The sequence below is a fragment of the Eschscholzia californica genome, unplaced genomic scaffold (genome assembly GCF_041429995.1).
Source record: "Eschscholzia californica isolate CP2 unplaced genomic scaffold, dmEscCali1.0.p SCAF_5, whole genome shotgun sequence".
NCBI classification, from domain to species: domain Eukaryota; kingdom Viridiplantae; phylum Streptophyta; class Magnoliopsida; order Ranunculales; family Papaveraceae; genus Eschscholzia; species Eschscholzia californica.
This window is the reverse complement of record NW_028238472.1, coordinates 25,998,822-26,011,073: the sequence shown is the minus strand read 5'-3', so window position 1 is coordinate 26,011,073 and position 12,252 is coordinate 25,998,822.

Here is a 12,252-nt window from a genome sequence, read left to right as displayed (position 1 = left end):
ACATTAAATCAGACCATACATAGTTGTAGATTTATCATTATGGATTCCCGGACTTCGACACCTCTCTCATTTATTTGTTGTCTCCCGACTCGTGTTCCTCCGACTCTTCTCTCGAATCTCTCTCGCCCATTTACTTTGATTGTTTAGTAGTTTTATTTGTGTCTTTATTTCTTCTTAAATCAATCATTCAAAACCTCATTTTACTTTTGTTTTCTTTCCCTTTTTGCCTAAGTTAGCTAGTGATACCTATACCGGTGGACTAAACCCTTCGATATCCGAATCACCTTCCTATCCTTAGATCGATCCCGGCTTTGCCGGGTTACTACTTGATACCTCCACTTGGGTGTGCAACCTTTTCGGGTGCATCAAGTTTTTGGCGCCGCTGCCGGGGATAGGTTTAGTAGTTAGGATATCGTTTGTTGTTTTGTTCATTAGTTTAGTGTTGTTTGCTTACTTAGACGCTTTTTTTCTTTATTTGTTTTTGTAGTTTCTTATCTTTTTATCTTTTTAGGTACCAATTTTAAGAAAAGAGCCAAAAGAGACATAAAAGCGAAGGAAAAGGAAGGATTCGAGAAGTTAAGAAGAAAGGCGAACAAAACGAGAAGAGCACTCGATAGTATCGTATTCAACCTCATCCTTTTTACTTGTGTGTGATTGTTTAGTTCTTTATGTGTTAGCTCCCATTTTGTGATTGTGTGTTAGTATCCTTAAACATTGTGAGATCATGGCGAGTTGGTCATTTGATGAGAATGACCTTATGCGAACCCTTTCCAACACTAGTCGACCATCTACAAGTCATCAGGACTACTCAAATTTATATAGGAATGTTACGACTAGTGATAGGAATAGGCGACTTGAGTCTGACCGACCTAGGATGACCATGGGTGAATATCAACGGATGTATGGAGTCGATCAGACTCGTCATGAACATGGTTTTAGGAATTATGAGCATGAGGGTAATCAACCCCGTAAGAGTCTTCGCGACTATCGACAAAAATTTGGGATGACCACACCTTCATGTATGAATTTGTCATTTGATGAGGACCGTAGTTCTATTAGAATTGATCGACCACGTCGAAGTTTTCGTGACTATCAACAAGCATATATGAACAGTTCACTTAGTGATGACAATTCCCGACTCAATGACTCCACTCAGAGAGTCGAGTCTAGGTATCTACATGAAGGTAGTGAAGAAAGGACCATGGAGACCATTAACCCGGTTTGTGCTATTTGTGCGAGCTTAGACCATTTGACCGACTATTGTCCCATGATCCGTGTTCCGCGAGAGTCTTCATCTAGTTATACTCATGTGCCTTATTACGAGGAGATGTCTGAAGAGACTCTCCAATTAGTTTTAGAATATCAGACTAGGTTCAATCGAGATGTAGCAGAGATCACGGAATGGATTCTCAAAATTGTTGATAGACTTGAGTCGGAGCCTATCGTCGACGAGGAAGGGGTTTGCGCACCCCAAACTCAAGAAGAGACTATGAATGATGGTGAGGATAATACACCTAACTCTAGTCTTAAGTTAAATGTCGAAGAAGCTCCTGATAGACCTTTTGAGATGGAATTGACCGATGACCCTTGTTGCTCACTCCCTCGACCATTGTCATCTCACCATGATCAGACTACATTAGATTGTAATGTTCAGGATGATAGCTCTATGAGCAAGTTTGGGGATCACACGTTATTGAACTTTCCAATTTTTAGCACTTGTGATTACTTGGATGAGTTATGTAGAGGTGAAGGTGTTGCAACCAACTTTGAGGCTCTCGATGCCTTTAAGGATGTCGATAACATAGAAGTTGAAGAGATAGCGGATAGCTTGTTGGATTATTTACCTAAGGAAATTATGGACCTTGACTTGGTCCCCGAGCATATTGCCTTACCCTTAGAGTTTAATTCGACCTTCCACATGATCTCAGACTCGGTTGTTGACCCCTTTTGGGACACTTCGGACGTCTTCCCTAGCATGTCTAGGAACTTAGTGGATATTTTATCCAGTAAGCTTGAGTTTGACTTCTTGCCTTCGACTAACTTCCTGACCCTTCATTTGTATGTTGATCCTTTTGACGACTGTTTAGTCGTCGCCCCTAGCATTTATGCGCACTTAGTGGACCGTGCATCCACTACGTTTAGGGATGGCTTCTTTTCGCTTTTAGTCTCACTTGCACTTCTTTCGTTTAATATTCTTGTGAGACTTTTAGCTTTTGTATATAGCTTTCTTTGGGTTGATCCCCAAATCTTCCGTCTTTTGCTTTATGATCGTTAGGCCGATTAAGGTGGCCTTTGATGTTTGTGGGTAGCATCTCTGGAAACCCTCCACGAGACATAACTCGTGCTCTTGTGTGAAAACAAGGGAATCAAAGGCTAATTGCATAGCTTAATGCAATCGTGTATACCCGCGTTAGTGGTAGACTTTATATGGTCATGTCTTTTATGTGCTTCATTCTCATTATATTTTTGGATATTTTAGGATCATTTCTTATATGTTTTACTTCTAAGGCATGGTTTGTTCCAAGTTTGGGGATGGCGTGAGCTTGGCATTAACTTAGAACCTCGTTATACATGAGCCTTGGTAGTATCATCTTTTATCTCCTTCGGTTATGGTAATATCTCTCCACTCTTCTCTTTAAATTGATGTGCCTTTTTATCTTTTGGTGAGTGTATGCTTAGAACATTGAAGACAATGTTAGTTTTAAGTTTGGGGATGCGGGATATGACCATAACCAATGCATGACCATGGGTTTCAAAGACAAAAGGGTTCAAATTAGCCAAAATTTAAAAATTTTAAACATATTGAGTAGATTTGCATGTGATTGTAGTGATGGTTTTAAGAATGTTGATGCATATGTGTCGAGTTGATGAGTTTTGTGATTGCTAGTGACCTTTGCATGAAAGTCGAGTCCTTGAGTGTTTGTGTTATACTATGGGAGTAACATCTTAGTGAAGAAGAAACATCTCTAAGAAACCTAGAGTAGTCATTAGTGGAGACTTAACCCATGTGAGAGCTCAAAGCCCAAATTGTCCTTCGAGTGTACTCTTCCGTGCTAATTCCGAGTAGAATGAAGAGCTACTCAACCTCGTAATCTATTAAAAGAGCTCATTTGATCTCGTCTGCTCAATATCCTTAGCCACTAGGAGTGACATTAGGATAACGAATTAACCTTGCCCTTGTAGTCCATGAAACCCAATAAGAGTGTCAACTAGAGGAAGGCGGATACTCCATCACCATCCATCATCTTATATCCCGAGAATGAAGACATGAGAAGAAAGAATGAAGAATGTCAAAAGCAAGTATGAAATGAAAAGTTGATTGCAAGAACAGAGTTATGTATGTTGTATTTTGTTTTGGTTGATTGTATTTGTGTTTTGAAAAAGAATAAAAAAAAGAAAAAGAAAAAAAAAAGAGGAAAAAAAAAGAATGAAAAAAAAGGAGAAAAGAATAGAAAGAAAAAAGAAAGCAGGAATGAAATAAAACTAGTCTATGAGTATGTTTGAGCATGTGTTAGCTCCTTTGTGTGAGTAATATGTTTGTAAATATGTTTTAGTGAATAAGTATTCGAAGCAAGAAACGAGTGTGGAAATGCTTAAGAGGTTCTATCATGAAGAGTTCGACATTTTCGGGAATCTACCATCATCATCCATTTCTAGTATCCGTTAACCTTTAGAAGACATTCTTAGAGGGTAGAATGGGTGGGAAGGGCGAGTGAGCTTCCCCACTCTATTTAGTGGCTAATTCCTTTTCGAAGATCATTTGTTCCAAAATGTTGTCCTCACCCTCTTTATGTGTTGAGTCCATGTTAGTGATCACACTCACACATACGAGCGAACCATTCTTGAGTGATTTCATATTTGGAGTGTATGCCCGTGAGGCCGAAGTCGAGGCGAAATGTACTAAACTAGGAATCAAGGCGTTGTGGCTTTGGAACACAGATGTTGCTCATTATGGTATGACACTTACATTTTAGGGTAAGATCATTAGTGAAGGGGCCTTTAGCTTTTACAAGAACTTATTTACTTGATTCATTATGTGTTGACATGCTTAAACTTTTTACTATATGAATCATGCTTATCTATGATTTCGATGTTGGACCCTTGTGTCTCATGAGACTCGATGTTTGTGGGTGTCATCTATGGAAACCCTCACGAGACAATACTCGTCCTCTAGGGGTAACCTGGAGGTTTAAAGGCTTGTTGCATACGCTAAATGCAACCGGGATGCCTCCGAAAGTGAGTTAGGCTTTTATTTTGTTTTATTTGCTCGAGGACTAGCAAAGTTTAAGTTTGGGGATCTTGATGTGACACGAAAATGTCACATTTGGAGAGCCTAACTTAGACTAATTAGTCCTTTTCGAGTGTTATCAATAATATTTTATGTGTTTTTCATGTTAGGTACCTATTTTGGAGTTAAACATGTAATTTGGAATAAAGAGAGCGAATCATCACTATCATTTCATGTGCCGAAAATGAGAAAAAAAAGACTTCAAGCAAATCAAATGACAAGTATAGTCAATGACAAGTCCGACGGTGAAAACGGTATTCAATTCGGAGTTCGGACGGGGAAGATATGAAAGAAAGAAGTTCGAGGGTATTCTAGTACTTTGTGAGAATTTAAAGATGTAGCGACAAGGATGGAGGCACTCTTTTGGTTTCTAAATCAAAGCCCAAACCCAAGTCCAAGCCCAAAGAAGAATGACAAAGAAAGATTATATGGGCACCCCCTCTTTATGGATCCAAGTCAACAAAGTCTAAAGAAATTGACTAAGTCTTGACCTAGGGTTTTAGTAGTAAAGATCTACTATTCATCTTCTTCACTAAGCAAAAAATAGAGGAAAAGAGGAAGCTAGAGCTCAAGGGTTTTTGGTGTTCTTCATCAAGTTCTAGGGTTTCAAGGAGAGTTGAGAGCGTTGAAGAGAGGGAAAGAGAGAGAAGGAGCCGGCCAAGCTAGGCCGGCCATCACCAAGGCCGACCAAGCTTTGGCCGGCAAGGGACAAGCAAGGGCAGCTCGGGCCGTCAATGGTATGGGACAACAGGTCGGCTCCTTCAAGATAGCAGCTCGGGATCCTTCAAGGGAGCACGACAGCTGCTCGGGCTTCTCAAACACGGCCACGAACAACAGCACCAGCTCGGGAACTGAGGCATCAGCAGCTGCTCGGGTTGTGGTTGCAGCAGCTCGGATGGGAAGCTCCATAGCTCAGAACGACCATCACAGCACAGGATAAGCACGAGTGATGCTCGGGACGTCGTGGACAGTAGCTTCCAGCAGCTCGGGACCTCAAGATCTTGCACGGGACGCGCGGCTGTGGCTAAGGATGCTTGATATTTGGCCGGACCACCATTTTCTTGGCCGGATTTCATCATCTTCTAGCCAGATTTCTCAAGAACTTCCGGCCATTTTCTTGAGTGGAAATCTTAGGGCTTTTACTCCCCATGCCATGATCTTGCTTCTCATGTAGTTTGATTTGGTTTTGGACTAGAATTGCTAGAGAGAGAAAGCTAGGGTTTAGCTTTAATGGAGGTTGAGTTCTAAATGGAGAAGATGATGATGGTCGCTATGGGGAACCCAGAATTTGCTAAGGGGAGATTGGCTGAACTTTAAAGACTCATATTTTCCGACAATCTTAGCCTCGAACCACATCGGAAAAGGGGGATTCTCTCATCATTTTCTTTCCATTTCTTATTCAATCACCATGTTAGCTAACTTTAGTGTGTCGATTATATGAGATGAAATGTGATGAATTCGTGATTATGTTTAATATGATTTGATGTTTTGACTACAAATTGATGTTCATTTATTTCGATTATCGTTTCGATCGTATTTTCACGAGTCTTGTCAAGCACTTCACATAGTTAATAGACGAAACGAAGTATTCGATATCGATCTTAGTCTAAGTCATATTTTCATGTGTCTTGTCATGCACTCCACATAGTTAGGCGACTAGACGACACTTTCGATGACCCGAGATTAACCGATTTAGACGTTTGTTTGACTAAGTATGATCTCCGGATATACGTAGTACTCAGAGACATCTACTTTAGGAGTCGAACATTGATTGTACCTCGACACATTAAATCGGACCATACATAGTTGTAGATTTATCATTATGGATTCCCGGACTTCGACACCTCTCTCATTTATTTGTTGTCTCCCGACTCTTGTTCCTCCGACTCTTCTCTCGAATCACTCTCGCCCATTTACTTTGATTGTTTAGTAGTTTTATTTGTGTCTTTATTTCTTCTTAAATCAATCATTCAAAACCTCATTTACTTTTGTTTTCTTTTCGTTTTTGCCTAAGTTAGCTAGTGATACTGGTGGACTAAACCCTTCGATATCCGAATCACCTTCCTATCCTTGGATCGATCCCGGCTTTGCCGGGTTACTATTTGATACCTCCGCTTGGGTGTGCAACCTTTTCGGGTGCATCAATGATGAATGAAATGAATTTGGTTTGTTTATATAGGAATCGAATAGGTACATGTGTCTTTTGGGGTCAATGGACACATCCCTTCAAAATGGCGGACTCAACTTGAAATAACTTAATATTAGTCGATGGCAATCTAGATCGTTGGATTTGGCTAAATATCTCGGGTGGAACGCCTACCCTTAGATTTTGCCCAAATAGAGCCCAACAAATGAGGCAGGCCGTTATATTGAGAGCTATCAAAATCCCACTCCTATACCTACGCAGGTGGAACGCCAGCCGTTGGATCCTCTCGGATCCGACGCTTCTTGCGACGTCCCACCAAGATCTCGAAGGATCTTGAGCGCGACTGTCAGATCTGAACAATTCCCGCGGAGGGAACGCGAGCCATCCATATCTGGAAGTTTTCGCTTCCCTCAAATGGCCCTCAATCTGACTTGTATGGTTTGACGCTTTAGTCCCTCAATCTGACTTGTATGATAATGTATGCAATCAAGACTAAATCATATCAAAGTGGAAATTGGATATGCACAAATGAAATTTGAAATTCAAATACAAGCTCAAATCATAGGTGACATTTCCATATCCTTATCATCCCCCCTCAAGTTGAACGTCTGGACTGTGAAAGCTCGGAACATAAAAACCAATGATGGATACTAGGCGCTGTGCATATCGACCCGTGCAGTGCTGTAGCTAACGCGTTAAGTATCCCGCCTGGGGAGTACGTTCGCAAGAATGAAACTCAAAGGAATTGACGGGGGCCCGCACAAGCGGTGGAGCATGTGGTTTAATTCGATGCAAAGCGAAGAACCTTACCAGGGCTTGACATGTCGCGAATCCTCTTGAAAGAGAGGGGTGCCTTCGGGAACGCGGAAAGCTTCTTAATTTTTGTAGCTTTAAACTTTTAATAGTTAGTGGCAAAAATAAAACCCAAGTCTTGGTTGGAGATGTCGAGCTTGGAATATATTAGACTACATGCCAAATGGAGTACGCCTCGCATCAATAACAAATGGAAAGGCCTCATTGTAAATGTTGTTGCTTGGGAAAAGACATCAGGACAAAACTTTATTATTTTAGAAATTGTAAGCAGTGCTTGGCAAAGGACAAAACTAACGGTTAATTTTCTCTGTATTTCTTTTTGTTTGCGCTGAACAACTTCCTCTGCTGTCATGCTGTGTAGTTGTGAAGACTATGAAAAGGAAACATTGTGGAGTAGAGGAGGGTGTTGATAAATATTTTCCAGTATTCGGGTCTTCTTGTTAAATGAGACCGACGAGATGCTTGTAGGCACCTCATGACATTGAGAGGTAATAAACCAACTCCTCTTTAGTTTCTAAACTTTTAAGTTATACTAAGCTATATCACATGAAATGTTCTCCACGTACAGATGTTCATTCTTTGTTCAAGTTCGTTTTACAAAAATGGGTATCAAGTAATTGTTTGAACATAACTCATTTTCCTTCAACATTAACTCAATTTTTCATAATAGTGTGGTTTTTGTTGGAAGCCAAACATTTTAATACACCATCGGGTCTTTCCAGGCTTGCTTCTGACGTTTATATTCGTTGTTAAAGTTATCATCTCCTGGCTCCACTGTTGGTATGGTGTTGTACTCCAATTTTCTGTACATGTGACTTTAACAGTTTACTGCGTAGTGAAACGTTGTTTGAGGAAACTTTACCACATCTAAATGTTCTACTAAATGCAACATTCCTTAATGAAGAGTATGTTAGAAAGCTGATAAATTGGTGTTATGCATCTATTTGCTCATGCCGTTCTACTAAATGCAACATTCCTTAATGAAGAGTCTGTTGGAAAGCTGATAAATTGGTGTTATGCATCTATTTGCTCGTGTCGTTCTTGTTAATGTATGTAGCACGTCCAATTACTAATATCTTTGTGTGGCTGCGCTGATTGGGATGGATTTGAAAATGGATGAGATTTTTGAATTTTGAGGATTTATCAGTTATGAATTTGAAATCCGGACTAAAGAGGTTGCGCCACTACTGCCGCTGAATAGGTTTAACACTAAAACCACAACACATCAACCAAAGAAATGAAAAAATAATTGCAGCCCAAAACTCTCTAGCTTCTTCTTTCAATAAGCCTGTAACCAAACTCAGATTAAACCTCCAAAAGCCGCAATCGTTTTGTTAATCCTGTTACCAAACCCAATACAACCTTCTAATAACTCAAAGATGGCGGTAGTGGTGGAATTCCAGCCAGGATTGTGGATTTCGATGCAATAACCCTTAACACAAGGAATTGCTACGGGTTTTAGTTTGGTACTATTTATTGATGTGGAATTGCTACGGAGTTTAGTTTGCTCTTCACTTTTACATTTTGTTTGTTTCGTTAGCTGAAGTCTACGAGATGCTTGCTGGGAGATCATGATGGAGGTAAGAAAACAAACTCTTCTTTTCTTATACACTTCAAAGAAATTGTCTGCATTATTTCGGTAAATCATCACATGTCTGTTTCTCCAAGGATCAGACCTCGCTTTCCTCAGCGGGGAACAACATATGATCAATGTTTAAAACAAACGTTTCTGATGGAGAAGTTAGTGGTACATAATTAGGTTGCTTGGTAGTGCAGTCCTTACACACTGCTAAATTTGTGCATGCCTTAGTTGTACACTTTCTTTCATAGTGTTTTTTTGTGAACTCTTACATCCAGTTGTTCTTCCAGCTGCAGACTTCCAGTTGCTAATGCTTCCTGGAAGCTGCACTGGTGTAGTTTTGACATTGCACTTATGGTGCAAAATGCAAAGTCACCTTTGTTAAATTTTACCTAAGAACTTATATTATGTTCTTTTCCTACAATTATAGCAACCATTTGAAGATTCAATAGTATATTTGATGTGTCATGTTGTTTGTCATAAATTGCTTATGACATGCTGTTTGTCACAAATTGCTTTGCCATGCTATTTAATTTTTGTAGTGGATTACGATATGAATTAAATTTTTTTATTGTTAATTTAAGGAATGGTACTTTTACTTTAGACGTATTTTCATATGATAGTACTGTTCTCAGAACTTAATTCATTAATAGCTGGAAAGTTAATTTTTTTTAATTATAATTCTAATAAATATGATCGGATATTAGATAACATTCCACCATCATACAAAAGCAAAAAAAAAAAAGGGATAGTACGCTAAAACTTCTACCTCCCGGATATTTTAACGATGTTCCGAGGCTAACAATTTGATACTTGCTTGAGAAGAAACTATTTCTGAATTCGCAGAAGATTGCACAATTGATTTATTGAGGAAAACATCAAATTTTGATAAAGCTAGAGTAAACATATATGTTAGATTCACGGTTTGTTGTTACTGGAACCTACACAATATATAGAAAGTTAGGATGTCAAGCAAGGAGCAAAAGTTTAGAAATATAAAAGTTTTTTAAAGTAAAAAATGATTGTTTTTATTTCTCTTCTGAATTTGATTTCATCTCATATCCTGGTTTCCTGTGAATGTGCCCCTCTGCGGGTTGAGTTGGGCAAGTAAAAATAATTTCTTTAGCTTCATATTCACATTTTCATAGTAATCAATCTTGGATATGCTTATTGGTCTTTCCAGAATTTATTGGCATTGTTGGTTCGAGCCACGACAAGGGTATTATTATTTTTTGGTACTTCTATTTGTTTTTGATAAATTTCTAGTCTTCTTTTTTCTCGTACAAAACTCATACTTAGCAATGGTGCATATGAAGGTGTCGATGTTGTAGCCTTTGAATTAGAAGCTTTCTTAACTTTTGTTCATGAAATGACACTTTACTTGTTTGGTTTAACTTCTAAACAGACTTGACAAATTATTAAATTATTCATGTAAAATATTAGTTCTTCACCACAGGCAGAAAAGTACAAAGAAGTATATATATATATATATATATATATATATATATATATATATATATATATATATATATATATATATATATATTGTATAAATTGGTTAACATAATATTTGAACTTTTGGGCTTTTACTTTGTGGATTTATGCTTACTTTGTAAAATCACACTGCAGAACCTGAAAGAACGTTTCATTCCAAAATTTAGTAGTCTACAAAGGCATGGAAAAATTGTTATATCAGTAGCCTCTTTGATAACAGAGTTAACCTCTGAGTCTGAGATACTGTTTACTTTGAAAACGGTGAGGTTGAAAGTTGCCACTTTTTGAAATGTGATATTAAGATTTAAGGTGGATGCGTACGCAGCATTTCTACTGATATTTGTACGCATGGAAGTGTAGTTTGATCACGCAGCAGAATCAGCTTCAAAAAGGATTATGGGAGCCGGGAAGCTACTGCTGGTTTGTGCTACTCTTATGACAACATACCATTTTCGGGTTCAGGAATTGTGGTGACTTTTTCAGTTAGCTTTTGCTTTCCTGTATCCTTATTAAGTTTCAGTATCTTGAGCTAAGTTGTAATGCAGGTAATATTTTCAAGATGAAGGTCAAGATATGTAGCTAAAGGGTACCACTAGTGGTTCTGGTCAGACTAGTCATTTGCATATTTTACTAATTTCCTCATGACTTGTCCGAAACTCCGGGTGATGTTTCGAGCCAATTTTTTCGAAGAGGTATTGGAATTCTGATCGATCTTAAATGAAGCAGTTGTCGGCGATTCAAGGTATACAAATCCTTTTGATTCAATCAGTTTTCCTTCAATGACATCTTCTTCCTAGTTTTTGCCTCTCGAGTCTATGATGTAGCTTAGTGGATATTATAGGGATTAGATTTTTGAATCACAGGAAGTTCTCTCAAGACTTCTAATATTATATCGTTTTTCTCATTCCTTTGGCTGCTAATGTTTATTTTTCGTTGTTGAAGTTATCATCTCCTTGCTCCACTGTTGGTTTGGTGTTGTACTTCAATTTTCTTTCATGTTGTCATGTTGTGACTTTTACTGCGTATTGAAAATTGTTCGAGGATACATTTCTACATCTAAATGTTATACTAAAATTAAATATGCAATATTCATTGATGACGAGCCTGTTAGAAAGCTGATACATGGTTAAGCTACCAAATCTCTAGATATTTTGTTGTACTTGTTGAATTTCAATTGGTGTTTTGCATCCATTTACCCCTGCTGTTGTTTTATTAATATCTGTAACACATCCAGTTATTAGAATTTGTGTGTATACCGGGTTGTGCTGATTGGGACAGATGGATTTCAAAATGGCGGAGATTTTGGAGTTTTGAGGAGTTATTAGTTGTGAATTTGATATCCGGACTAAAGAGGCTTGCTCCACTACCGTCACTGAATAGGTATAACTACCCACCGTTACCTGAAGCTTTAACTTGTAACCTTAAAACAACAATCCATCAACTAAAGAAACTACCCACCTTTACCTGAAGCTTTAACTTGTAACCTTAAAACGGCAACCCATCAACTAAAGAAACTGAACACAAAATTGCATCCCGAGAACTCTCTAGCCTCTTCCTTTCACTAATCCTTGTAACCAAACTCAGATTAAACATCCGATAGCAGCAACTTTTTTTTTTTTTAATCCTATTACGTATTCTAACACGAAGTACCTTCTTAACACATAAAGATGGCGGTAGTGGTGGAATTCCAACCAGGATTGTGTATGTCGATGGAAATAACCCTTAATACAAGGAATTGCTATGGAGTTTAGTTTGGTACCTTTGATTGATGTAGAATGTACAGAGATGGTGAGTAAGGATGAATCTTGGGTAGAGCTAAAAGAAACTTTTTTCTATACAAACTTACAAATTCAAGGTATGTTTTACTTTTGATTAATGTATCATCTAGAAACTTTCATCTAAAATCTAGCATTAACTGTTTAGTTTTTCGGG